The following is a 27,289-nucleotide window of genomic DNA, read 5'->3' on the forward strand; positions in this document are numbered from 1 at the left end:
AGAGCTTTGGATGGCTCTAGGCCTGTTTTTGCTGTGGTCCAGAAGGATGAGTACTCCAAGGAGGAATCATAAGGAAATGTATTGGATGCTGGAAGGTCTGGATAGTGGGGATATGAAGAGGATGTTTCCATTAACTGGAGAATCTTGCTTCTGAGGGCATGGGCTCAGAGTAAAGGAAACACATATAAAATGCTGTAGGAACACTGCAAATCAGACAGCATCTAAGGTGAGGGATAAACAGTCAATATTTCTTCCTTCCTTTTCATTCCCCTTTATAGCTATTTCAGGACCTGCTGAGTTCCTCCAATATTTTGTATGTGTTGCTTCAGTTTTCCAGCATCTGTATAATCTCATGTGTTCAGAATAAAGAGACGGTTCTTTAGAACAGAGGAGAAATTCATTAGCCAGACAAATTTGTGGAATTTATTCCCACAGATAGCTGTGGAGGCCAGATCATTGGATATATTGAAGATAGAGATTGTGAGGATTGGTAGGGATTCTGAGCATTATAGGAAGAAGGATGGTCAATGTGGTTGAGAAAAAAGATCTTCCATGGTGGAATGGCAGAGCAGACTCAATGGGCTGAAAGACCTCATTCTGGCTGGAACACCATAAGACCATAGGACATAGGAGCAGAATTAGGGCATCTGGCTCATCAAGTCTGCTCCACCGTTCAATTATGGCTGATCCCTTTTTTTCCCTCCTCCTCAACCCCAGTTCCCAGCCTTCTTCGCATAACCTTTGATACCACGTCCAATCAATAACCTATCAATCGCTGTCTTAAATACACCCAACGATCCGGCCTCCACAGCTGTATGTGGCAATAAATTCCACAAATTCACCACCCTCTGGCTAAAGAAATTTCTCTGCATCTTTGTTTTGAATAGACAACCCTTCATCCAGAGGTTGTGTCCTCTTGCCCTAGACTCTCCCACCATGGGAAACATCCTTTCCACATCTACTCTGACTAGGTCTTTCAACATTTGAAAGGTTTCAATGAGATCTCCCTTATACTTCTGAATTCAGAATCAGAATCAGAATCAGGTATATTATCAAGGGCATGTGACATTAAATTTGTTAACTTAGCAGCATAAATTCAATGCAATACATAATCTAGCAGAGAAAATAATAATAATAATAATAATAATAATAATAAATAGACAAGTAAATCAATTATGTACATTGAATAGATTTTAAAAATGTGCCAAAATAGCAATACTGTACATTAAAAAAAAGTGAGGTAATGTCCAAAGATTCAATGTCCATTTAGGAATTGGATGGTGGAGGGGAAGGAACTGTTCCTGAATCGCTGAGTGTGTGCCTTCAGGTTTCTGCACCTCCTACCTGATAGTAACAGTGAGAAAAGAGCATGCCCGGGGTGCTGGAGGTCCTTAATAATGGACACTTCCTTTCTGAGACACCACTCCCTGAAGATATACTGGTACTTTGTGGTTTAGTACCCAAGATGGAGCTGACTAGATTTACAACCATCTGCAGCTTCTTTCCGTCCTGTGCAGTAGCCCTTCATACCGGACAGTGATGCAGCCTGTCAGAATGCTCTCTGTGGTACAACTATGGATGTTTTTGAGTGTCTTCAAACTCCTAAAAAAAGTATAGTCGATGTCTTGCCTTCTTTATAACTCCATCAATATGTTGGGACTTAGATCCTCAGAGGTCTTGACACCAGGAACTTGAAGCTGTCCACTCTCTCCACTTCTGATCACTCTATGAGGATTGGTAGGTGTTCCTTCGTCTTACCCTTCCTGAAGTCCACAATCAGCTCTTTCGTCTTACTGACGTTGAGTGCCAGGTTGTTGCTGCAGCACCATTCCACTAGTTGGCATATCTCACTCCTGTATGCCCTCTCGTCAGCACCTAAGATTCTACTAACAGTGGTTGTATCATCAACGAATTTATAGATGATATTTGAGCTATGCCTAGCCACACAGTCGTGGGTATACAGAGAGTACAGCAGTGGGCTAAGCACACACCCCTGAGGTGCGCCAGTGCTGATCGTCAGAGAGGAGGAGATGTTATCACCAATCCGCACAGATTGTGGTCTTACGGTTAGGAAGTTGAGGATCCAGTTGCAGAGGGAGGTACAGAGGCCCAAGTTCTGCAACTTCTCAATCAGGATTGTGGGAATGATGATTTTAAGTGCTGAGCTGTAGTCGATGAATAGCATCCTTATGTAGGTGTTTGTGTTATCCAGAAGCTCTAAAGCTGTGCGGAGAGCCATTGAGATTGCATCTGCCATTGACCTATTGTGGCGATAGGCAAATTGTAATGGGTCCAGGTCCTTGCTGAGGCAGGAGTTCAGTCTAGTCATGACCAACTTCTAAAAGCATTTCATCGCAGACGACGTGAGTGCTATCGGGCAATGGTCAGTCCACATTATTCTTCTTAGGCACTTCTATAATTGTTGCCTTTTTGAAGCAAGTGGGAACTTCCACCCATAGTAATGAGAGGTTGAAAATGACCTTGAATACTCCTGCTAGTTGGTTGGCACAGGTTTTCAGAGCCTTACCAAGTACTCCATTAGGACCTGCCGCCTTGTGAGGACTCATTCTCTTTAAAGACAGCCTAACATCGGCGTCTGAGACGAAGATCACAGAGTCATCAGGTGCAGCAGGGATCTTCACAGCTGTAGTCGTGTTCTCCTTTTCAAAGCGTGCATAGAAGGTGTTGAGTTCATCTGGTAGTGAAGTGCCGCTGCCACTTATGCTATTGGGTTTCGCTTTGTAGGAAGTAATGCCAGAGTTGTTGTGCATCCGATGTCCCTTCCAACCTCATTCAAAATTGTCTGTTCACCCATGAAATAGCCCTCCACAAATCATACCTGGCTTTCTGGTACAGGCATGGGTTGCCAGACTTGAATGCCATAGATCTAGCCTACAGCAAACACCATACCGTCTGGTTCATCCATGGCTTTTGGTTTGGGAATGTATAGTAAGTCTTTGTAGGCTCACAGTCATCCACACAAGTTTTAATGAAGTTGGTAACAACTGCAGCATACTCATCCAGGTTTGAAGATGAATCCCTGAATACAGTCCAGTCCACTGATTCAAAGCAGTCCTGTAGGCACTCCTGTGCTTTCCTTGTCTGTACTTTCTTGGTCCTCACTGCTGGTGCTGCAGTCCAGTGAATACAGACGCGCAGCCAACAAACTTTCCTCGTATGATAACCCTTATATTCCTGAACCCTTTCCTTCCTTTCTTTCCACTCATATGACTTATAGAAACATAGAAAACCTACAGCCCAATACAGGCCCTTCGGCCCACAAACCTGTGCCAAACATGTCCATACTTTAGAGTCTCTTAAAAGGCCCTATCGTATCCACCTCAACCACTGTCGCTGGCAGCCCATTCCACACACTCACCACTCTGCTTAAAAAGCTATATTCTTATTGACTCTGATGGGGCCATTGCCTAGACTGACGTGAGATGATAAACACAAGAGATTTTGCAGATGCTGGCATAGACAGCTTCAAGGAACATTACAGTCATCTCATATAAGTAACTCACACACACAAAATGCTGGAGGAACACAGTAGGCCAGGCAGCATCTATGGAAAAGATTCAACAGTTGATTCAACAGTTCAACAGCTCGCCCCCTGAAATATCGACTGTTTATTCCTTTCTATAGTTGATGTGTGACCTGCTGAGTTTCTCCAGCATTGTGTGTGTGTTGCTTATGTGAGCTGACTGTAACATTGCTTGCAGCTGCCTATGCAATATACCTCCTGGATTTGTAGCATGCGAGTGCAAACCGTTTCAATACCTGAAGAGATGACGATGATCTGAACTCTGCAGAAGACAACATAGTTCTCTATTTTCCTTGAAGACAGAACTGCAGTCCCGGTGTTGCCGTTGTTAGCTCTGCAGGTCACCAAGCTAGCGAATCAGACAGTAAAGGAACATGCCATTCAGCGCATCGAGTCTGTATTGACCAACTACCACTCATATACACTGATCCCAAATCCCACTTCATTCTACTCATGGCCTTATCATCTCTCACCAGATTCTAGCAGAGGTAGTGTGATCCCTTGAGTTGAATGTGATGTTCTGCAAAAGTGTTGTCTATTGGTGGATCCTCTGGTGGCTGTAGAGGGCAATCCAGGATCCACATATCTGAGATCTTGGGTTGGATTCCCTTAATGTAGAATGCCTGTGCCTGGTCAGGGTCCATTGAAAGCAAGACAACTGGGGACCCTTCACTGTTGCAGCCTTCCTCTACCTTCACTGCCATCGTGATGTGCCATCATCTTCTGCCAGCCTTCCAGTTGAAGTTTTGGTTGGATTGTTATTTGGTCTTCAAACTTTCCTTTGACCTGACCGCCATGGGTGACACTAGCAAGAGCTGAGCTTCAGATGGCTTCAACAACAACCTCTTACTCAATGTCAACAAGATCAAGGAGCAGATCATTGACTACAGCAGCAAGATGCTGGAGTTCCATGAGCCATTTCTCATCAGGGCACCAGAAGTAGAGAGGGTCAGAAAGTTAACTTCCTCAGTGTTACTGTCTCAGAGAATCTGACCTAAAGCCAGCATGTAAGTGCCATTTCAAAGAATGCATGACAGTGCATCAACTTTCTTAGAAGTTTGCACAAAGCTGGCACGTCAGCTAAAACTTTGATAAATGCATAAGGGCATCAATGCATGACAGGTGCACAGTGGATCGTATCCTGACTGATTGCGTCATGGCCTGGTATGGAATCACCTATGTCCAGGAATAGAAAAGCCTACTAAACAGAGGGTCCATCACAGGAAGAGATCTCCCCACCATTGAGCAGATCTTCAAGGAGCATTGCCACAAGAAAACAGCGTTCATCATCCTAGACCCCTACCATCCACACCATGCACTCTGCTTGCTGCTGTCATTAGGAAGGAGTTACAAAAGCCTCACGTCCCACATCACCAGGTTCAGGAAGAGTTATTATCTTTTAACTATCAGACTCCTGAACCAGCATGGATAACTACACTCACTTCAATGCTAAACTGATTCCACGACTCTACAACTGACTTCTCCAGCCCTTGACCTTTCCCTCCCACCTGCCTTCACCTATCACCTTCTAGCTAGCCTCCTGATTCATCCCCCACCTTTTTATTCAGTCATCCTCCCCATTCCTTCTCGTGCTGAGGAAGGGTCTCAGCCTGAAACATCACCTACCTATTCATTTCTATAAATGTTACCTGAAATACTGAGTTCGTCCAACATTTTGAGTGTGTTGTTTTGGATTTCCAGCAACTGCAGATTTTCTCATATTTATGATTTATTTACACACTTTTTTTTCAGTTTGTCTTCTTTTGCACATTAGTTGTTTGTTGGTCCATGTCTGTAGTTTTTCATTGATTCTATTGCATTTCTTTCTTCTACTGTAAATGCCCACAAGAAGTTGAATCTCAGGGTAGTACATGCTGACATTTTTGTACTTTGATATAAAATTTACTTTGAGCTTTGAACTTTCAGGGCTGCATGTCCATTGGTGGAGTTAAAGTCCTGAGAAGATTCAACGTCACTTAACAGCTGCAGTTCCCAGATGTTATCTCACCCTTATTACAAGATGACCAGTTTCTGAACACATCCCTTTTATAATGGGAGAAAGCTGGCAGGAAATATGTGCAGTCATAGGGTTTTAATATATTATAGATGGCTATTTGAATTATACATTTGTGACATGAAAGCAGGATGTATATGAAAGATGCACTGAAATGATTAATGGATTATAAAAGATTCTGACTTAAAATGTGGAATTTGTTGAGTCTGTGCAGTTGGCAGATTGTTCCTACAAATGCACAGCCCCAGGTTTTAATCCTTTATGTTGAAAAGTTCATCTCAACAAATGTTGCCTCACTGGACCTCTGTGCCGCTTTGAACATAGAACATAGAACATAGAACAGTACAGCACAGGAACAGGCCATTCAACCCATAGTGTTGTGCTGGAGCAAGTAAAATAGTTATCAAAGAGACAATTAATCTAATCTCTTCTGCTTACACAATGTCCATGTCCCACCGTTTTCCTCATATTCACATACCTATCTAAATGTCTCTTAAAAGTCCCTAATGTGTCTGCCTCCACCACCGTCCCAGGCAGCACATTCCAGGCACCCAGCACTCTCTGCATATAAAAACTTGCCCCTCACATCTCCTTTGAACCTACCCCTTTTGACCTTAAAATCATGCCCTCTGGTATTAGATGTTTCAGCCTTGGGAAAAAGATACTGTCTACTCCATCTATGCCTCTCATAACCTCATAAACTTCTAACAGCGTCTCGGATCACAAGACCCTGCAGCGGATAGTGTGGTCATCTGAGAAGATCATCGGAGTCTCTCTTCCCGCCATCACGGACATTTACACTACACACTGCATCCGCAAAGCAAACAGCATTATGAAAGACCCCACGCACCCCTCATACAAACTCTTCTCCCTCCTGCCATCTGGGAAAAGGCTCTGAAGCATTCGGGATCTCACGACCAGACTATGTAACAGTTCCTTCCCCCAAGCTATCAGACTCCTCAATACCCAGAGTCTGGACTGACACCTTACTGCCTTATTGTGCTGTTTATTATGTATTGTAATGCCTGCTCTGTTTTGTGCACTTTATACCATCCTGGGTAGGTCTGTAGTCTAGTGTATTTGTTTTTTTTTTCTCTCTCTGTTGTTTTTCACGTAGTTCAGTCTAGTTTTTGTACTGTCATGTAACACCATGGTCCTGAAAAACATTGTCTCACTTTTACTATGTACTGTACATAGCAGTTATGGTTGAAATGACAATAAAAATGACTTGACTTGACTTGAACAGATCTCCCCTCTGTTTCTATCATTTCAGAGAAAACAACCCCAGTTTCTTAAACCTCTTGTTGTAGCAAAAGCCTTTTAATCCAGACAGCATCCTGGTAAACATCTTCTGCATGCTCCATAAAGGTTTGACTTCTTTCTTATAATGGAGTGAACAGAACTGTATGTAATACTTCAGGTGTGGCCTAACTAGAGTTTTATGAAGTTAGACCATAAGAGCATAAGATACAGAAGCAGAAGTAGGCCATTCGGCCCATTGAGTCTGCTCCACCATTCAATCAGGGGCTGATCCAATTCTTCCAGTCATCCCCACTCCCCTGCCTCTCCCCATACCCTTTGATGCCCTGGCTAATCAAGAACCTAACTATCTCTGCCTTAAATACACCCAAAGACTTGGCCTCCAAAGCCGCTTGTGGCAACAAATTCCACAAATTTACCACCAACTGAGTTGTAACATAACTTACTGATTTTTTAACTTAATGCCTCATCTAATAAAGACAAGCATGCCAAATTCTTTCTTAACCTCCCTATCAACCTGTGCACCCACTTTCAGGGAGCTATGAACTCAGACCCCAAGATCCCTCTGCTCATCAACACTGTTAAGGGTTTTTCTCTTTACATTTGAAAAAGAAAGAGCTGGGTTGCTTAATTTTCTAGTCTCTGAGACTCCTACTCTTGTGCATACCTCTGTTCTATAGAGGTATAGAGAAGGTATGAAACAGGCCCTTCAACCAATCTGTGCAGACCCATCTTTCAGCCAAGTCCCATCTCCCCACATCATGTCAATAGCCCTCCATAACCCTTTCATCCATCTACCAATTCAAACTTTTCTTAAATATTGCAATTGAGCCCGCATCCAGCACTTAGACTGGTAGCTCGTTCCACACTTGCACCATTCTCTGAGCTAAGAAAATCTCCCTTAGGTTGCTTGTAAATATTTCACCTTTCACCATAGAGTTTTAGCTCTCACCTCAGCCAAACACAGGGGAAAAGGCCTCCACCTATTTTGAGGCATATGCAACTCAATTTTGTTTAGCTCTATAAAATCTCTTCTCATTTTCCTATATTCCAGGGAATATTCTAACCTATTAGACATTTCCCTCAAACTCCTGAAGACCCAGCAACATCCTTGTAAATTTTCTCTGTACTCTTGCAATCTTATTGATATTTTTCCTGCAGGTAGGTGACCAGAACAGCAGATAATAACTAAATTCTGTCTCATCAACATCTTATAAAACTTCAACATAACAACCCAACTCTGGCAATCAATACTCTGATTTATAAAGGCCAATGTGCCTCCCAAAAACTTTCTTTACAACTCTATCTACCTTTGATATCACATGTGGTGTTCCATAGGGGTCAGTGTTGGGACCACTTCTTTTTATGCTGTATATAAATGATTTAGACGATGGAATAGATGGTTTTGTTGCCAATTTTTCAGATGATACGAAGATTGGTGAAGGGGCAGTTAATTTTGAGGAAACAGGTAGGATGCAGAAGGACTTAGGCGGATTAGGAGAATGGGCAAAAAAGTGGCAAATGAAATACAGTGTTGGAAAATGCATGGTCATGCACTTGGTAGTAGAAATAAGTGTGCAGGTTATTTTCTAAACAAGGAGAAAATCCAAAAATCTGAGATGCAAAGGGACTTGGGAGTCCTTGTGCAGAACACCCTAAAGGTTAACATGCAGATTGAGTCAGTGGTGAGGAAGGCAAATAGCTATGTTAACATTAATTTCAAGAGGCCTAGAATACAAGAGCAAGGATGTGATGCTGAGGCTTTATAAGGCACTGGTGAGGCCTCACCTTGAGTATTATGAACAGTTTTGGGCCCCTCATTTTAGAAAAGATATGCTAGAATTGGAGAGAGTCCAGAGGAAGTTCACAAGGATGACTCCAGAAACTCCAGGTTATTATACGAGGAACGTTTGATGGCTTTGGGTCTGTACTCTCTCAAATTCAGAAGGATGAGGGGGGATCTTATTGAAACCTTTCAAATGTTGAAAGGCCTAGACAGAGTAGATGTGGAAAGGATATTTCCCATCGTGGAAGAGTCTAGGATAAGAGGGCACAGCCTCAGGATAGCGGGTTGCCTTTTCAAAACAGAGTTGCGAAGAAATTTCTTCAGCCAAAGGGTGGTGAATTTGTGGATTTTGTTGCCACATGCAGCTGTGGAGGCCAGGTCACTGGGTATGTTTAAGGCAGAGATTGATAGGTTCTTGATTGGATGTGGCATCAGAGGTTACGGGGAGAAGGTTGGAAACTGGGGTTGAGGAGGAGAGGAAAAAAGGATCAGCTGTGATTAAATGGCAGAGCAGACTCGATGGGTCAGATGGCCCAGTTCTGCTCCTATGTCTTATGGTCTTATGTTCCACGTTTGTACAACATGATCTGTATGTATCTATCTGTCTGTCTATCTGTCTATCTATCCATCTGTCTACCTATCTGTCTATATTTCTGTCTGTCTCTCTGTTTACCTATTACACAATTTTATTGTAATTTTTAGTCATTTGTTATGCCTACCATGTACTGTTGCCACAATACAACAACTTTCCTGACACATGTCAGTGATATTAAAGCTGATTCTGATTCTAATCATTGGAAAGTGGGATCGTGGTTGGAAATGGCAGGGAGACGAAATGGATTTGAACTAAACTACTGTACCCTAGCACTAGCTGTTAGAGAAAAGATGGCAGAGTTCCTGGCCACAGCTGCATTTTTGTTCTCTTGTTTGCCTCCACCTATCACCCACCTGCATGTGTCTCCTAACTCCAGCTCTCCTCCTTCTCCTCCAGCATCTGTTCAATACTCTCCTAAGTACCCTACTGACCGCTGCCTCGCCCTCTCACCTTTTCCTCACCTCTTTATACTGGCCAACTTCCCTCTCCACTCTCAGTCCCGTTGACCCAAAGCATTTCAAATTCCATTCCCCCATCAGATATGGCTTGAGTTCCTCCAGTAGATTGTTTTTTGAACAGTGACGCTCAGTGAAGCTATAAAAGCTGATGCATTGAAAGCATCAATATCACTGGACAACAAGTTTATTTGAAAGTGCTGCTTCCTCAGAAATTCTTTTTCTTTATGATAGACTACCTGATGCTGATCACAAATATAATTTCAGACTACCTGTATCACATAGGAATTTGGAGAAACAAGAAATTAACTTTTACTGAATGTAATGTGTTTAATTGCAATAGTTCAAAATGTTTTGTTCATAATTTTCATTTGTTCTCAGTGTCTCAGGTTTCTCTCTTAAGTGTCCAACAACAATCAGCTGGCATTGATGGATTCCAGTTGCCCTGATACGGTGTCTCTGTGACTGTAATGTCCTGGTGAAATCTTTCACTGTACTTGTTATTGACAGCACCGAGATTTGGAGGGAAGAAGTTTAAACAGGAATGCAGGAAATTGTTCTTTAATGATGTGTTGCTCTTCATGGTTTTGTATGCTTGAAACATGTTGTCAACCAGCTGCATGTAGTTTGGTGCTTTGTAATTGCCAAGAAAAATTTTCAACACCATCCTTGAATAACTTCCATGCGATTTTCTCCAGTCCCACTTGAAGTTCTTCGAAATGCCTGTCATCGATGAGCTGTTTGACTTGTGGATCAACAAAACTGCCTTCATTAATCTTGGCATCTGTTATTCTGACTTGAATTATGAAGTTAAGTTTTGTTCCAGATTTCCAGCATCCGTAGTCCACTTATGAAAATTCAAGCTGAGGACTGGAAAGGAAGGGGTCAGAATCTAGAACAAAAGGGTGGTGTGGGGGTGGAAGTGAAGAATGAAATGAGCTAGTGGGTAATTGGTGACTCTAGATGAAGGGGGAAACCAGGTAGGTGGGAGAGTGAGTAAAAAGTAGGAATGATGTTAGGAGCTGGGAGCTTGTTGTGCTTCCATAAGTGGACAAATTATGTGTTTGTTCGCAATGCCCCGCATAGGCTGTGTCCTTTCAAAAAATATACGCAGAGGAGTTGTGGAGAGGACATTGCATGGTAGTCTTCTTCTCCTGGGTTCTTGGGATAGGTCACTTTTGCTCAAGTGTAACTTGTGGTCAGCGATCCTACTCCTTGCAATGTGTTGGTCACCATCACTCTGTTGTGGACGGTCCTTTTCTAAGCATAGTGGAGTTTGAACATCAAACATAGAACAGTACAGCACAGTGCAGACCCTTTGGCCCTCGATGTTGTGCTGAACTTTTAACCAAGTCCAAGCACGTGGTTAGCACAAAGCTTCACAGTAGAAGCAACCCAGGTTCAATTCCCCACCCCCACCCCACAGACTGTAAAAAATTTGTATGTTCTCCCTGTGATTGTGTGGGTTTCCTGCAGGTCCTCTAGTTTCCTCCATGGTCCAAAGATGTATCGGTTATTAGTTCAGTAGTTCAGTGTAAATTGTCCCTAGATCGGGTTACAATTGAATCGGGGGATTTGCTGGGCAGCTCGGCTCAAAGGTCTGGAAGAGCCTATTCCATGTTGTAGCTCAATAAATAAATATCAATCTAATCCTTTCCTCCTACCTAGCACCCCAAGCAATACCACACAAAATGCTGGAGGAACTCAGCAGGCCAGGCAGCATCTAGAAAAGAGTACAGTCGAAATTTCAGCCCGAAACATTGACTGTGCTCTTTCCCTAGATGCTGGCTGGCCTGTTGTTCCTCCAGCATTTTGTGTGTGTCGCTCGGATTTCTAACATCTGCAGATTTTCTCTTGTTTATACCTAGCCCTCCATATTTCTTTCATCCATGTGGCTATCTAAGAGTCCTTTAAATGTCCATAATGCACTTGCCAGCCGGGGTAGGGAGACCCACACACCCACCACTCTCTGCAAAAAAACCTCTCTCTGGCATCCTCCCCCATACTTTGCTCCAATTACCTTAAAATTCTATGCACAAAAGAATCTGCAGAGGCTGGAAATTTTGAGCCACACACACAAGGTGCTGGAGGAACTCAGCAAATCAGGTAGTAATCCCCAGAGGGAAATAAACAGTCAACATTTCAGGCCAAGGCCCTTCATTAGAATGAAGACCTTCGAGAAGATCCTGATGAAGGGTGCAGGCCCAAAACGCCAGTTGTTCATTTTCCTCCATAGAAGCTACCTGAACTTTGTCTTTGTACCTTAAGATTATGCCTTCTCATATTAGCCATTTCCCTAGAGAGAAAGGCTCTAGCTGCCCACTCTATTCTAATGGAGAGTCTCAATGTCATTAACAGAGTCGTGAAGAAAAGCGTCACTTAAAACATCAATCCTTTATTCCTCTCCGTAGATGGGCTTGACCTGTTGAGTCACTCCCAAATTTTGTGTGTATTACACTGGACTTCCAGCATCTGCAGAGTCTCTTGTGTTTATGATTTACCACTATATCTATGCCTCTTATTATCTTTTACACCTCTGTCAAGTCATCTCCCATCCTTCTTTGCTCCAAAGCGAAAAGGCCTTGCTCGCTCAACCTTTCCTCATAAGACATACTCTCTAATCCAAGTTGTTGTGAAGAAATTCACTTGAGAGACACTGAAACTATTTATTCAACAAAATGAGACCCTCTTGGAGGAAGAGGCCTGTTTGATCCAATATTACAGACATTTTTATATGCTAAATGTTGTGGCAGGACAATTCTATATTTACAAAGCATCTTCAATGCTTCCTTTGAATTACATATACTTTTCACACCTCCTCCATTGTGCCTGCACCCCAGACACCCAAAATGAATGTTAATCAGCATTTGCTGGTTTTTAATCAACTGGTGTCCACAGCTCCAGGAAATCTATTGTTCAGGGCTGCATTTTAAATGTAATCTACAATCCACTTTCAGGTCTGAAGATTAGCTGCCAAAGTTAATATTTTGCTCTATAAACTAACTCCAGAACACAGGCAGCATCCTGGTAAATCTCTTCTGTGTCCTTTGGGTAAGTTACCACCTACTGAGTGAATGGGAAACAGCAGATCAACTTTCTGTCTACAGTCCTTGTGACTACCTGCCCAAGGAGTGTCAGGCCAGCTTGGCAGTAGGATGGCAAATTGCCTGATCTGTTGCCTGGGAACCTAAGACCCAGCTGCAGACTGAATTCAGCAAGGATCACAATCATGTTACAATGCATAGACTAAAGAAACAAACTGAGCTGATAGATTTCCAGCAGCAAGAGATGTCTGACTTTGTGTGTACCCCTCACTGCTTTAAGTACAAGTTGTAATTGCTTGATGTATGGTGTAAGTGCCCCGTTAGCAGTCTCCAAAGCCATTGTGGTACCAATTTCACGGCAGTTCTGATTGAGCTTTCTCACGTGCAGCTTTGCCAAGGAGATATGCATTTGATGAAGAACAAGGCAAAGATATGAAGAAATATTTCTTTCAGCGGCTGAAGCTGAGGGTCATTAGCTTTAGCAATATTAAAACGAGCTGGGTTCACACCTCCATGCATGCACGCGCTGAGAGATCACAGCTTGATATTTGCAATGCATTCTCAGCCAAATGGAAGCAACTGCCGCAGTATATTACTGGAACCAAGAGCCATGTCAAATGCTCAAAGGGATAATAAAATATTAATATGGAGACAGACATTAAGTGGCTTAGAGAAAGAAGCCATTGCCAATCCCAAGAGTGATTTTCGACATTTGATGTCTGCAAGACTGCATCTATTCTTAGCCGGCAAGAAACCACATGTAATGTGACCTAAGTAAGCTCTTGTCTTTAATTTGGCAGATGAAAAGAGCCAGTTCTGACAGTGAGCTAATCCATAAAAAAACTAAGTTGTGTGATCACTCTGGAGAGATCTTTTGGAAATTATAGAATAAAGGAGCAGGGAAGTCACAAGAGAGAGAGTATAGGAGTGGGAAAGAATGAAATTAGAACAAAAAAAAAATCCATTGTGATGAAAAATGGCCAATATGGTCAAAGTGTGGCTAAACTGTAGTAATTAGGGCTGCACACGCAAGATGCTGGAGGAACTGAGCAGGTCAGGAAGCATCTACAGAAAGAAATGAAGTATCGACATTTCGGGCCGAGGCTCTTCATCAGGACTGAAACGTTAACACTTTATTCCTTCCCATAGATACTGCCTAACCTGCTGAGATCCTCCAGCATTTTGTGTGTATGTGTTAATCTGGATTTCCAGCATCTGCAGAATCTCTTTTGTAAGTGATTAGGGTTTGCTGGTTAGTTTGAGAACCATGTAGTTGAAGAGAAGTCTCTGGGGGCTCTGTTGGTCAGATCGACCATGGATGCTGCATCCTAACTGTCTAAGTATGCAAGCTTGGGCAGTGGAATACGGAGTGCAATCTGTTGCACATGTAGCAAGCTCCCCCACTCTATGCATCTAACAAAGCTAAAGGAATGGCAGAGACCAATACAGTTTGACACGAGCAGTGTCACAAGAGTTGCCATTTCATGTTGTATTCAATGTGGGACTGCCTTAGAGACACCAACTCCACACTTTTCCCTTGGGGTTTACTTCCAAAGCCTTCCTCATGGGTAGGTATGGCCACAAGGCAGCGGAGGTTTGAGATCAGAGTTTTCCTTCTCCTAAATGAACTGCCAACCATGGCTGACAAGTCCCATCTGTCTGAAGTACTGGTTTTAAGGCAACAGTAACCCTTTATCAGTCAGTAGAAACTCTTCTGCTGGGCTTAGTAGCTATGTCACATGTGAATGCCAGGAGCTGGACTTGGTTGTTAGAGGCTATTTGAGACACACACCACTAGGAGTATTTAATAGGTAGTGGGAGCTTATCCCCGTTACCAACCCCAGCTACAACAACTGTAATGAACCTCTGAAGGGAAGTCCTTGAACTTGATGGTGAGGAACTTCAGGCTTCTGTAGTACTTGCCTGATAGCAGCTGTGAGAAATGGCATGGCCTGGATGGTGGGAATCTTTGATGTTCGATGTTTCTTTGTTGAGAAAGCATGAGTGGGGAAGGATATGTTCATGATGCTTCGGGTTGAATCCACAACTCTCTGCAACTCCTTACGCTCCTCTGCATTTGAATTGCTGCATCTGATTGCAGCTGTAGTATAAAACTGAGTGAAGTTATTGGGTGTTGTACCAGGAATGGCCATGCCTTCTGAAAATTCCCACTGTCATATCGTACAGAAGCAGGTCAACTGGTATAATTCCATCGTGTTATTTTTCAAAAGATCCACACTATTACTTGCAACCTACTAACGCTAACCTCTATTTTTCTGGAATGTGGGGGGGAACTAGAGAACTGGAAGAAAACCACACAGTCACAAGGAGAATGTACAATGTCCTTACAATCAGTGACTGGAACCAAACCCTGATCAGAGATAGAGGTGCTGAAAAGTAATTGCACCCACTGTTACATTCCTCTACTGCCAGTGATACCAAGGACAACCAGAACTCACATTACAGAGATTCAGGAGCAAAGCCTGGAGGTACACAATTAGTCAGGCAGCATCCAGGGAGGGAAGTGAACGGTTGATGTTTCTGGTCAAGACCCTTCATTAGGACTGAACCAAAGATGGGAGATGCCCAACTGAAAGAAAAGAAGTATGGAGAACTGGATTGAAAAGTAGAAGGGAGATAACCCATTCATTTCAGGCAAAGGGTCTAAACCCAAAGTATCAGATGTCAATTTCCTTGCATAGATGCTGCCTGACCCACTGAGTTCCTCCAGCTCCACTTCCCTCCGCATTCTCGCTATACAGCGAGGGGAACAGATCCTATAGTCTAACTTGTCCATACCAGCCAGGGTGCCCACCAAAGATAGCTTGATTTGCCCTCATTTGGTCCACGTTCAAACCACATTTTCTAAACTTTGCAGATCCTGCAAAGTTCGGCACAACTTTGTGAGCCGAAGGCCCTGTAATGTGCTGTAGGTTTTCTATGTTTCTATCCTTGTGTTCAATCCCCACAGATGCTGCCAGACATGCTAAGTTCGTTCAATTCCTTTGTGTGTTCCTCCAGAACTCACTTAGATTGTTCAGATCTCCTAATCGGCCCCTTCCCAGCAATAATCTGGATTCAATATAGTTCACATTATAACCAGCCCCACGTTTCAGCTTTCTCACTGCATAATCAGCCTTTTTCCCCTTTTTTTAAAATCAAATCAATAATTAATCTTTCAGAACCTTCCAAAATCGCTATTTGAAAAAGAAAACCAATCCTATGGTAAAAGAGACATAAATCAGCTAGGTCTCCCAGTTCGTAATCCAGCATATGTGAGTGGAATTTCACTAAATCTGATTACTACACTTTTTATAAAATGCCTAATAAGGGAGTCACAAATACTCACTGTTAATATAAATCAAACGTCACAGCTTAAAGCAGCAGATTCCCGTATTGTTAGCCTGGCATGCACAATTTCAAATTACGCTTGCTAAGTCTGAGGACAATGCGGAGACAGCAATGAGTTGTAGTATTTCTTTCTGTTTATCTATTTACTATATATTTAGAGATACAGCACAGAACTGTCTCTTCCGGCCCAGTAACCCACCTATTCCCTTTTTTCATTACTACCAGGGAGGAGGTACAGGAGCCTGAAGACACACCCTCATCGATTCAGAAAGAGCTTCTTTCCCTTTGCCATCAGATTTATGAATGGACAATTAACTCATATACACTACCTCACTATGCTTTTTTCTCTTTTTTTTGCACTACTTATTTAACTTTTATAGATATGTATTTCTTACTGCAATTTGTATATTATTGCGTATTGGAATGCATTGCTGCCGTAAATCAATATATTTCACGACATACACCAGTCATATTAAACTTGATTCTGTTTCTATTGAACCCTAGCCTTAATCACAGGGCAATTTACAGTGAGCAATTAACCTGCTAAGGTGTACGTCTTTGGAATGTGGAAAGAAACGGGAGCACCCAGAGAAAACTCACGCAGTTCATGGGCAGAACGGACAAAGTCCTTACAGACAGCATTGGAAATGAACTCTGAACGCTGATGCTACATGCTGTAATAGCCACACATTAACTATGGACTCACTCTCAATAACTCTGCAACTCATGCTCTCAATGTTATTTATTGAAATGTCTTATTTATTATTGGCATGATTTATCTTCTTTTTTACATTGGATGCTTGTCCATTTTTGGTATGCATGGTTTTTTATTAACACTATTGCTTTCCTGTGAATGCCTGCAAGAAGATGAATCTCGGGGTAGTATATGGTGGCATAATGTACTTTGACAGGACATTGAACTGTTGCTGCTTTGCATGAGTAATGTGTTAATAAAGTTATTGCCAGACCACAAGAAAACATGTCCATGAGTCTAACTGCTCCAGGCTGACCAGAGTGCCCACAAAACTGTTCCCATTTGCCTGCATTTGGCCTACAGTACTGTGCGAAACTCTTAGACACATATATTTAGCTAGAGTGCCTAAGACCTTTGCACAGTACTGTATTTGTCATCGGGAATCGGAGAATGAGTTTGTAAGTCCGGTGGGAACAAGGGCTGTTGGGAATGGCGAGGGTGGAGCACTTTGGGAGGGGTGTGGGAGAAGTGGCAGAGAAGAAACACCAGGGAATGGACAGAGACACACCCAGCCCTGAGACACCGGGCAAGGCCATTTGATTCCAAATGATTGGTTTATTGATCATTACAGGATATCTCTCTGGTGCTTCCCATTCCCTCCCATTTCTCTTCCCCTTTTCTCAACCATGATTCCCTTCTTCTTGCCCCCTTCTCACTCTCAGTCCATCATAGAGACCCATATCAGAATCAGGTAACATCACTCCAGTATGGAACTGATTTTTTTCCGGTTGCTATACAATGCACTACATGAAATTACTGCAGTCTAAGACACCTTGGCCGTACACACAGATGTGCCCAAGACTTTTGCATAGTACTGTATATTCCTCTAAACCTCTCCTATCCATGCACTTATCCAAATGACTTTTAAATGTCATTATTACGGATGTCTCACCTAATTTCTCTGACAACTTGTTCCGTACATCAGAATCAGAATTATTATCACTCATTTATATGGTGTGAAATTTGCTGTTTTTGTGGCAGTTAGTGCAGTGCAAAGACATAAAATTGTTATAAATTACAAAAATAAATGAATTGTGTAACTAAAAAGGAATAGCAAGGCAGTGTTCATGAATTCATGGGCCATTCAGAACACCATGTGACGCAGGAGCAGAAGTGGGTCACTTGTCCCATTGAGTCTGCTTTGCCAATCCACCATGGCTGATTTATGATCCCTCTCAACCCCATTCTCCTGCCTTCGCCGGTAACATCTGACACCCTGATTAATCAAGAACCTATCAACCTCCTCTTCAAATATACTTAATAATTTGGCCTCAACAGCTGTACAGATTCACTACCTTCTCACTAAAGAAATCCCTCCTCATCTCTGTTCTAAAAGGATGTCCCTTTATTCTGAGGCTCTGCCCTCTGGGTCTAGACTCCCACACTGTAGGAGGCATTCTCTCCATGTCCACTCTATCTGGACCTTTTAAGATTCAATAGGTTTCAATAAGATTTCTCATTATTCTTCTAATCGGAATTTAGAGAGAAAGAGCTGTTTCGGACTCATTTGATGTGGATCTACAGGCTCATATACCTTTTCCCTTTGTGTGAAGAAGCCACCCACAGGTTCCTTTTTAACTCTTTCCCCTGTCACCTTTAACCTATTCAACTTTTTGGTCCCCTTTCCCTGTGGATTCACCCTATCTCTATCCTCATCAGGATCAGAATCAAGTTTACTAACACTGACATATGACGTGAAATTTGTTGTTTTGTGGCAGCAATACAATCCAAGACATTAAGCTTGCTTTAAATTAAAAAAAAAACAAAAAATGGGGTAGTGTTCATTGGGTCATGGGCTGTTCAGATATTTAATGGTGGAGGAGACGAATCTGTTTTTGTACCAGCTCCTGAACCTCCTCCTTGATGGCAGTAATAAGAAGAGGGCATTTTCTGGGTCCTTAATGAAGGATACCTCTTTTTTGAGTCATCGAGTACAGAGAAGATTTACAGACATGTTGCTAGATCTGGAAGCTCTGCATTATAAGGAAACATTGAATAGGTTGGGACTTCATTACTTGAAGGTATGCAAATATGAGGTGTTGTACTTTGGGAGGACCAACCATGATAGGTCTTACACTGTGAGCTGTAGGACACAGAGAAATGTGATGGAATAAAGGGAGCAAGTCAGAATTGACTTGCTCACAGAAGGCAAAGAATGGTTGTAGATGGGTCATATTCTGCTTGGAGGTCAGTGACCTGTGGTCTGGCTCAGGGATCTGTTCTGGGACCCCTTCTCTTCGTGATTTTTATAAGTGACCTGGATGAGGAAGTGGAAGTATGAGTTAGTAAATTTGCTGATGACACATGGTTTGGAGGTGTAGTGGATAAAGTGGGGGGCTGTCAGAGGTTACAGCGGGACATTGACAGGATGCAAAACTGGGCTGAGAAGTGGCAGATGGAGTTTAACCCAGATAAGTGTGAGGTGGTTCATTTTGGTAGGTCAAATATGATGGCAGAATATAGTAATAATGGTAAAAATCTTGACATTGTGGAGGATTAGAAGGATCTTGGGGTCTGAGTCCATAGGACACTCAAAGCTGCTGCGCAGGTTGACTCTGTGGTTAAGAAATCATGCAGTGCATTGGCCTTCATCAATCGTGGGATTGAGTTTAAGAACCGAGAGGTAATGTTGCAGCTATATAGGACCCTGGTCAGACCCCACTTGGAGTACTGTGCTCAGTTCTGGTTGCCTCACTACAGGAAGGATGTGGAAACCATAGAAAGGGTGCAGAGGAGATTTACAAGGATGTTGCCTGGATTGGGGAGCGTGCCTTATGAGAATAGGTTGAGTGAACTCATCCTTTTCTCCTTGGAGCAAAATGGAGATGAGAGGTGACCTGATAGAGGTGTATAAGATAATGAGAGGCATTGATTGTGTGGATAGTCAGAGGCTTCTTCCCAGGGCTGAAATGGCTAGCACGAGAGGGCACAGTTTTAAGGTACTTGGAAGTAGGTACAAAGGAGATGTCAGGGGTAAGCTTTTTACGCAGAGAGTAGTGAGTGCATGGAACGGGCTGCCGGTGATGCTGGTGGAGGCGAAAATGATAGGGTCTTTTAAGAGACTCCATGGAACTTAGAAAAATAGAGGGCTATGGGTAACTCTAGGTAATTTCTAAAGTAAGTACATGTTCGGCACAGCATTGTGGGCCGAAGGACCTGTATTGTGCTGTAGGTTTTCCATGTTTCTGTGTTTCTATGTAGATAAGGTTGAAGGGGTCCGAGAAAATTTACAAGGATGCTGCCAGGACACGAAGACTTGGGTTATTGAGAAAGGTTGATTAAGTTAGGACTTTATTCACCCGAATATAGAAGACTGAGAGGAGATTTGACAGAGGAATACAAAGTTCTAAGGGGTACTGATAAATGCACTGAGGTTGTTTAGGACTAGAGGTCATTGCTTTACGGTAAATGGTGAAAAGTTTAAGAGGAAAATAACAGGAAATTTGTTCACTTGGAGAGTTGTGTGAGTGTGGAATAAGCTGCCAGCATAAATGGTCCATGTGAGCTCGATTTCAACAGTTAAGAAAAGATTGGGTTGGTACATGGATAGTAGCGGTATTGAGGGCTATGGTCCTGATGCAGATTGTTGGGTCTAGGCAGTTTAAATGTTTTGGCATGGACTAGATGGGCCGAGCGGCCAGTTTCTGTGTTGTTGTGCTCGATGACTCTGTTACACTGTATATGATCTTTTGAACGTGAAGCTGATGACCAGAGTAACTCAATCTTTAACCCCTTTTTCAATAGAAAACAGAAAGGTACAACATAGCAACAATTCCTATGGTTCTTAATTTCTCTGATGAATATGATGCCAAATTAAACTTCATGCTATATTCCTTTAATTAGACTTTATATAAGCAACACCTTATATTCCGTCTGGGTAGCCTCCAACCAGTTGGCATGAATATTGATTTCTTCTTCCAGTGAAATTTTCCCCCTCCCCCTCCCTTCTTCTTCTATTCCCCAATTTGACCTTTAAATTTTTCTCAGCTGCCTTTCATTTCTCCTTGGGTCCCTCCTCCTTCCCTTTCTTCTATTGTTCACTCTCCTCTCATCTCAGATTCCCTCATCTCCAGCCCTTCACTTTTCCCAACAATTAGCTTTGCCTCCTAGCTAGCCTCCTTTCCATCAACTCACTGTTTTATTCTGGTGCGTTTTCCCTTCTTTTTCAGTCCTGAAGAGGGATCTCATCCCAAAATGAAGACTGTTCATTCTTTTCCATAGATATTGCCTGACCTGCTGAGTTCCTCCAGCATTTTGTGTGTGCCACCTTTACCTCTTCTGCCTGAACCTGATACATATCTTTCCACTTCCTGCATGTCCACATACCTACAGGTAAGTAAATAGATAGATACTTTATTGATCCCAAAGGAAATTACAGTGTCACAGTAGCATTACAAGTGCACAGGTATACAAATATTAGAAGAGAAATAAGAAAGAAAAAAATAAGTTACCTCAAACAGTCCAACAGGAGGGATCAGCACATCCCTGGCTATAGGTTGACTCATTATAAAGCCTAATGGCCAAGGGTAAGAATGTCCTCATATAGTGCACCTTGGAGCAATGCATTTGCCTTAGCCTATTACTGAAAGTACTCCTCTGTTCAGCCAAGGTGGCATGCGGAGGGTGAGAAACTTTGTCCAGAACTGCCAGGATTTTCCGCAAGGTCCTTTGTTCTAGAATAAAGAATAATGTGTTACAGTTTCAGAAAAAGTGCAATGCAGGCAGACAACAAAGTGCAAGGTCACAACAAAGAAAATTGTAGGGTCAAGGGATCAACTTATTCTACTAGGGAACCATTCAACAGTTTTCAAACAGTGGGGTAGAAGCTGTCCTTGAGCCCGGTTGTACATGCTTTCAGGCTTTGGTATCTTCTGCCCGAAGGGAGAGGGGAGAAGAGAGAATGTCCAGGGTGGGTGGGGTCTTTGATCATGCCGGCTGCTTTACTGAGGAAGCAAGAAGTATAAAGGTTTGTAAAAGAACTCTTGTTTTGAAGCAGTTCTGAGCTGTTCGCAGGTAATACTTTTGATTTATTTGTTGAGGCACAGGTTGGAATAGGCCCTTCCGTCCCTTTGCATTGCACCACCCAGCAAGCCCCCAATTTAACCCTAGCCTAATAACAGGACAATTTACAATGACCAATTAACCTACGTCTTTGTATTGTGGGAGGAAAATGGAGCACACAGAGGAAACCCACAGGGCTCACAGGGAGAATATACAAACTCCTTACAGACAGTGGTTGGAATTGAACCTGGGTCACTGGTGTTGTAAAGCATTGTGCTAGCCACTACATTACCATGCCATCCCTTCCTTCAATCAACTTTATTAAAACAGATCATCTTGTCATTAAGTTGTTGTGGATGTCGGAGTCTTGCTGTGCATAAATTGGCCACCTCATTTCTTACTTTAGGAAAGTGATTGCAAAAGTTCTTAATTGGCTCTAAAGTGCTTTGGGCTAACCAAGGTCATGAAAGGTGCATTACTAATTTATGCCCCTATCTCTACACTGGTTGGCAAGTTGATTATGATGGGCCTGGGTCTCAGGGTTATGGTGACAGGAAGGACAAGGGAGATAAGTTTGAGATTATTTTCCCCTCAAGAGGGTGATTAGGACAAGGAAGCCTCAGCACAAGTGGCTTTGGAGGCAAAAAAAGTCACATCATTCAAAAGAAGTGGATAACTATTTGGAAAAGGAGAACAGAGAGGAGTTATAGAAAGAGCAAAGCAGAGGAGATTAAATTTGACAGCTCTAGTTACAGACCTGGGCTTGATGAAGCAAATTGCTTCCTCCTGTGCATTAATTTCCATGATTTTGTGTCTGCTGCTCGGTTCTAATTTTTCTTTTGATATTTTGCTCGCAGATGCTAATGAAGTTAATATAGGGAGGCATCACAAGCACTGGCACAAAGCAGTGATTTCTGGAAAGAAAGAGCATTCATTTGCACAGCACTTTCGCAACCTGCAGACATGCCAAAGAGCTTTAATGCTAATGAGGGAGATAAGACAACTTTATGATATTGCAAATTTGGAAGTAAGGTAGGCAAGTGCAAGCACTGTGGTAATGTAGTGGTTAGCCCGACACTATAACAGGTCAGGGCATCGGAGTTCAGAGTTCAATTCTGGCATCCTCTGTAAGTTTGAACGTTCCTTTCCATCTGTATATGGGTTTCCTCTGGGTTATCCAGTTTCCTCCCACAGTACAAAGAAATACCAGTTAGCAGGTTAGTAGGTCATTGTAAATTGTCCATGATTAGGCTTGGTGAGTTGCTGGGCAGCACAGCTCGAAGCGCCAGAACGGACTGTTCTGTGTGGTATCTCTGAAATAAAAATGTAAAATATGAATACACTGTATGATATCAAAAGCCCTTAATATAACAGAGATACAGGGGGAACTTAGATAACAAGACCCAAAGACAAAGGAGCAGAATTAGGCCCTTCGGTCCATTGTGTCTGCTCTGCCATTTCATCATGGCTGATCCATTTCCTTCTTAACCTCAAGCTCCTGCCTTCTCCCCATAACTTTTCACACCCTGACCTATAATCTCCACCTTAACTACACCCAGTAACCTGGACTTCGCAGCCACCTATGGCAATGAATTTCACAGAATCATTCCTTCTCGCTGAAGAAATTCCCCCTCATTTCTGTTCTAAATAGACATCCCTCTATTTTGAAGCTGTGTCTTCTGGCCCTAGACTCTCTCACCAAGGGGAAACATCTTCTCCTCATCCATTCTATCTAGGCCTTTCAACATTTGATAGGTTTCAATGAGATACCCCCCATTCATAGATTCCAGTGTATACAGACCCAGAGCCTTCAATTGTTGTTTATATGATAACCCTTTCATTCCTGCAATCATTCTTGTGAACCTCCTCTGAACCACCTCCAATATCAGCGCATCCTTTCTTAGATAAGGGGCTCAAAACTGCTCATGATACTCCAAGTGAGGCCATGTGAGTGCCTTACACAGCCTCAGCATTACATCCTTACTTGTGTATTCATGTCCTCTTCTGATTTTAGAGTAGGTTAAAGATTTGGCACAATATCATGGGCTGAGGGGCCTGTACGATGTTGTAGTGTTCAATGTTCTATGTTTTAAGGGGGGTATTTCGAAGAACTATCTTCACCTGCGGCCTTAGAAGGAAGAGGAGCAGTATTGGAAAAGACCCAAACTTATTAGGTCAGATTCCTTCGTCTCCAGTCCTTTACCTTTCCCACCTATCACCTTCCAGTTTCTCACTTCATCCCCCCACTCCAAGCGTCTATCTACCCTCTCACCCAATTTCATCTGTCACCTTCTAACTTCTTCTCTTTCCCCTCCCCCCATCTTGTGGCATCTTTCCCCTTCCTTTCCAGTCTTGATGAAAGGTCTTGTGCTGTAACATCAACTCCATAGACGCTGCCTGACCTGCAGAGTTCCTTCAGCATTTTGTGTGTGTTGCTCCAGTTTCCCAGCATCTGCAGAATCGCTTGTGTTTATAATGAGGCAAGATATTTTAAACCACAATAAAGAAGGAGAACATTTGGGGGTCTGGCTAATCACAAAGTTATTAATTTTGAGGTTGAAAAGAGGACAAGACAGATAATAACTTTTCAGGAGACCATATTTCAGGCAACTAGATTTTGAAATGAATTTCTGCCTGAAAGGAATTAAAATGGAAAGAACTATTTAAAGAGATGAATATGGACTGAACCAGGGGAATTTCAAGAGACATTCTTTGGCATAGCTGAGGGAATTTGTATCAGAGACAATGTGAGAATATAACAGAAGGTGAAACCAATTCGGATTAAAATGAAGACAAAGTTTAGAAAAGAAACATAGGGCACACGAGGACATTAATGAAAAATGTGAAATAACTCCGACTCTATTACAGAAGGTCTGATCGTCATGCATTTGGATAAGATTTATGGGTAAGTTTCCTGGGCTGGAGGAGTTAAGTTGCAAGGAAAGATCAGATAGTTTGGGGTTGTTTGCTTTGAACAGAGGAAGCCGTGGGGAGGTTTCATCAAAGCATGTAAATTTTTGAGCAGGGAGAGTAGGAAGAGCATATTTCTCTGTCAATAAAGCAAAGGTAGAGATTGAAGGTGATTCATTGAGGGGAGGATATGAGAAAATTATTTTCATGTAAGGACTGGAGAAGGTTTGAAAAGTATTGTCTAAACGGGGGAGGTGTGACCAGAAACCCCAAAAGATCTCCAGTAGAGTGACAGCACAAGCTGACTACATTCTAGACTGCTTGCCCCAGAGAAGTTACAGTAAAAACAAAGCATGGGACAGTGGCATTGCTGACAGAGTTTCCATCTCACAGTGCCCGAGACATGGGTTCAATTCTGACATCTGGCATACGGACTCTGCATGCTTTTCCTGTAACTGCATGAGTTTGCCCCCGGTGAACATTAAACATAGAACACAAAAATCAATCTAATCTAATCTATTCCATATCCCTACTGTAACCTTTAACTTTATTTTAATCTTACTCTTTGTAATTGTTGAAGACGGTTGTTTCTGTTGCATGTTGTGCCTTACCAATGCACCACAGCAGATTCCTAATACATGTAACTGTACATGGGGTATGGAGCTGATCATTGATCCTTTAAGGAAGGCGAGCGAGCGCTCAGGGCTGTCTACCGCCCTTCACTCGCTGCTGCTGGTTGAAGGTGCCTGTGTGTGCCAGTCTTACTTTCAGCTCCTGGAAGAAGATTCCTGAGATCATACGGTCCTCTAATGCTGCCAGAGTCCCAGGTCTAATCGCAGCGTTTTGTGGATTAGACTCTGTCTAATGCTTACATTACGATGTGCTTCTGGGTTCTGGTCTCTCCTTTTGGTAGTTGTTGTTTTGTGTGATTTTCTGCCTCTGCAGATAACGAATAAGATTGGACTGGAACTGAGCAGAACTGAATATGCCTGGACTCTTTCAATTTTGTGTTTTATATTCTATTTATTTTTGCTCGTTTTTTTGCCGTTTGTGTGATTTGTTTTTTTTTCTGCACATTGGGGGTGGAGGGATGGGGGAAGGTTGATGTTTTCCTTTGAATGGGTTCAATGGCTTTCATAGTGACTGACTGTGGGAAGATGAATCTCAGGGCTGTATACTGTATACATACTTTGATAGTAAATGTACTTTCATCTTTGAATCCAGAATCTTGAATTATGGCAGCATGGTTTGAAGCATCAACTTGAACTTGAATGATCACTGGGGAACCACAGTAACGTAGTGGTGAGAGTAACACAATTACAGCTTGGGGCGTCGGAGTTCGCAGTTCAGTTCTGGCGCTGTCTGTAAGAAGTTCGTATGTCTTTCCCATGAGTTCAGACGTTTCCTCCAGGTGCTCCCACATTCCAAAGATGTACCAGCTAGTAGGTTAATTGGTCATTGTAAATTGTCCTATGATATGGCTAGGGTTAAATAGGTGGGTTGCTGAGCAACGCGCTCGTTGGGCTCGAAGGCCCTGTTCTGCGCAGTATCTCTAAATAAATAAGTAAATCTCATGCCGGAAATTTGTTGAGAATTTTCACCAGCACCACACTCTTCAAAGCTCTGAAGAACAAAACAAGCTTCCCTTGATTTTTTGATTGTCAAATGCAGTTTTACTGGAGATGACTGAAGAAAGGCAGCAGAGAGGGTTAATATTCCACTTTATTTCAAATGCATACTCTCTCTCTCCAGACATGACTGTTCATCATCATTGAAAATCCTCTTAAATGGGGATTAAGTATTAAATTCATACGGGCAGCTTGGCCCCAACACTGCCTTGTTCACCAGAGAGAGCTAAGAGATAGGAAAAGAGAGAGACAGAGAGATACCATGAATATTTAGCTCCAAGGCTCAATAGCAAGGTAGAAAATTTAAATACCTTTTCAGATTCACAGTTCCCAGTGCAGAAAAAGGAAAGCAGCTCTTCTGACAGATTCGCGTTTGTTTCTCACGTACATTGAAACACACAGTGAAATGCGTCGTTTGTGTTAATAACTAACACACCCAAGGGTGTGCTGGGGATAGCACACAAGTGTCACCACACATTCCATTGCCAAGGTAGCAAGATGACAACACCAAACAGCAGCAATAACAACAGAACAAAACAAGTCAATCGCAAAAAAATCTCTTTCCCACCCACCCAACCCCCCCTCTCTCTCTCTCTCTCTCTCTCTCTCTCTCTCTCTCTCTCTCTCTCTCTCTCTCTCTCTCTCTCTCTCTCTCTCTCTCTCTCTCACTCTCTCTCTCTCTCTCTCTCACACACACACACACACACGCACACGCACACACGCACGCACGCACGCACACACCTTCAACCTCAGTACAGGTCAATTCTGGGCCTTTAGTCCTTGGCTCACTCGCTTAGATTCACAGACATCAGGCTTCTAACCTCCAGTCCCTGGCCTCGACTGGCAAATTCAACCTCTATCTCCACACTCACAAACTTTGGTCTTTGAACTTTAGCCTCCAGAGTTGTGGAGATTTGGACCTCATCCTGAGGCTTTGTCCTCCAGAA

At 42.7% G+C, this 27,289-nt stretch overlaps 1 long non-coding RNA gene across 1 annotated transcript in view; it reads right to left on the reverse strand.

The window, feature by feature from the left end:
- Positions 1-26,772, reverse strand: part of LOC132401528 (uncharacterized) — a 118,997-nt gene extending 92,225 nt beyond the window's left edge. The window contains exons 1-2 of the long non-coding RNA XR_009514597.1: positions 26,654-26,772; positions 21,255-21,476 (exon numbers count right to left, since the gene is read on the reverse strand). This is a non-coding gene — a long non-coding RNA (uncharacterized LOC132401528). The remainder of the gene's footprint in view (positions 1-21,254; positions 21,477-26,653) is intronic.
- Between the last annotated feature and the right edge of the window lie 517 nt (positions 26,773-27,289).

This window comes from Hypanus sabinus, chromosome 11, assembly GCF_030144855.1.
Source record: "Hypanus sabinus isolate sHypSab1 chromosome 11, sHypSab1.hap1, whole genome shotgun sequence".
NCBI lineage: Eukaryota > Metazoa > Chordata > Chondrichthyes > Myliobatiformes > Dasyatidae > Hypanus > Hypanus sabinus.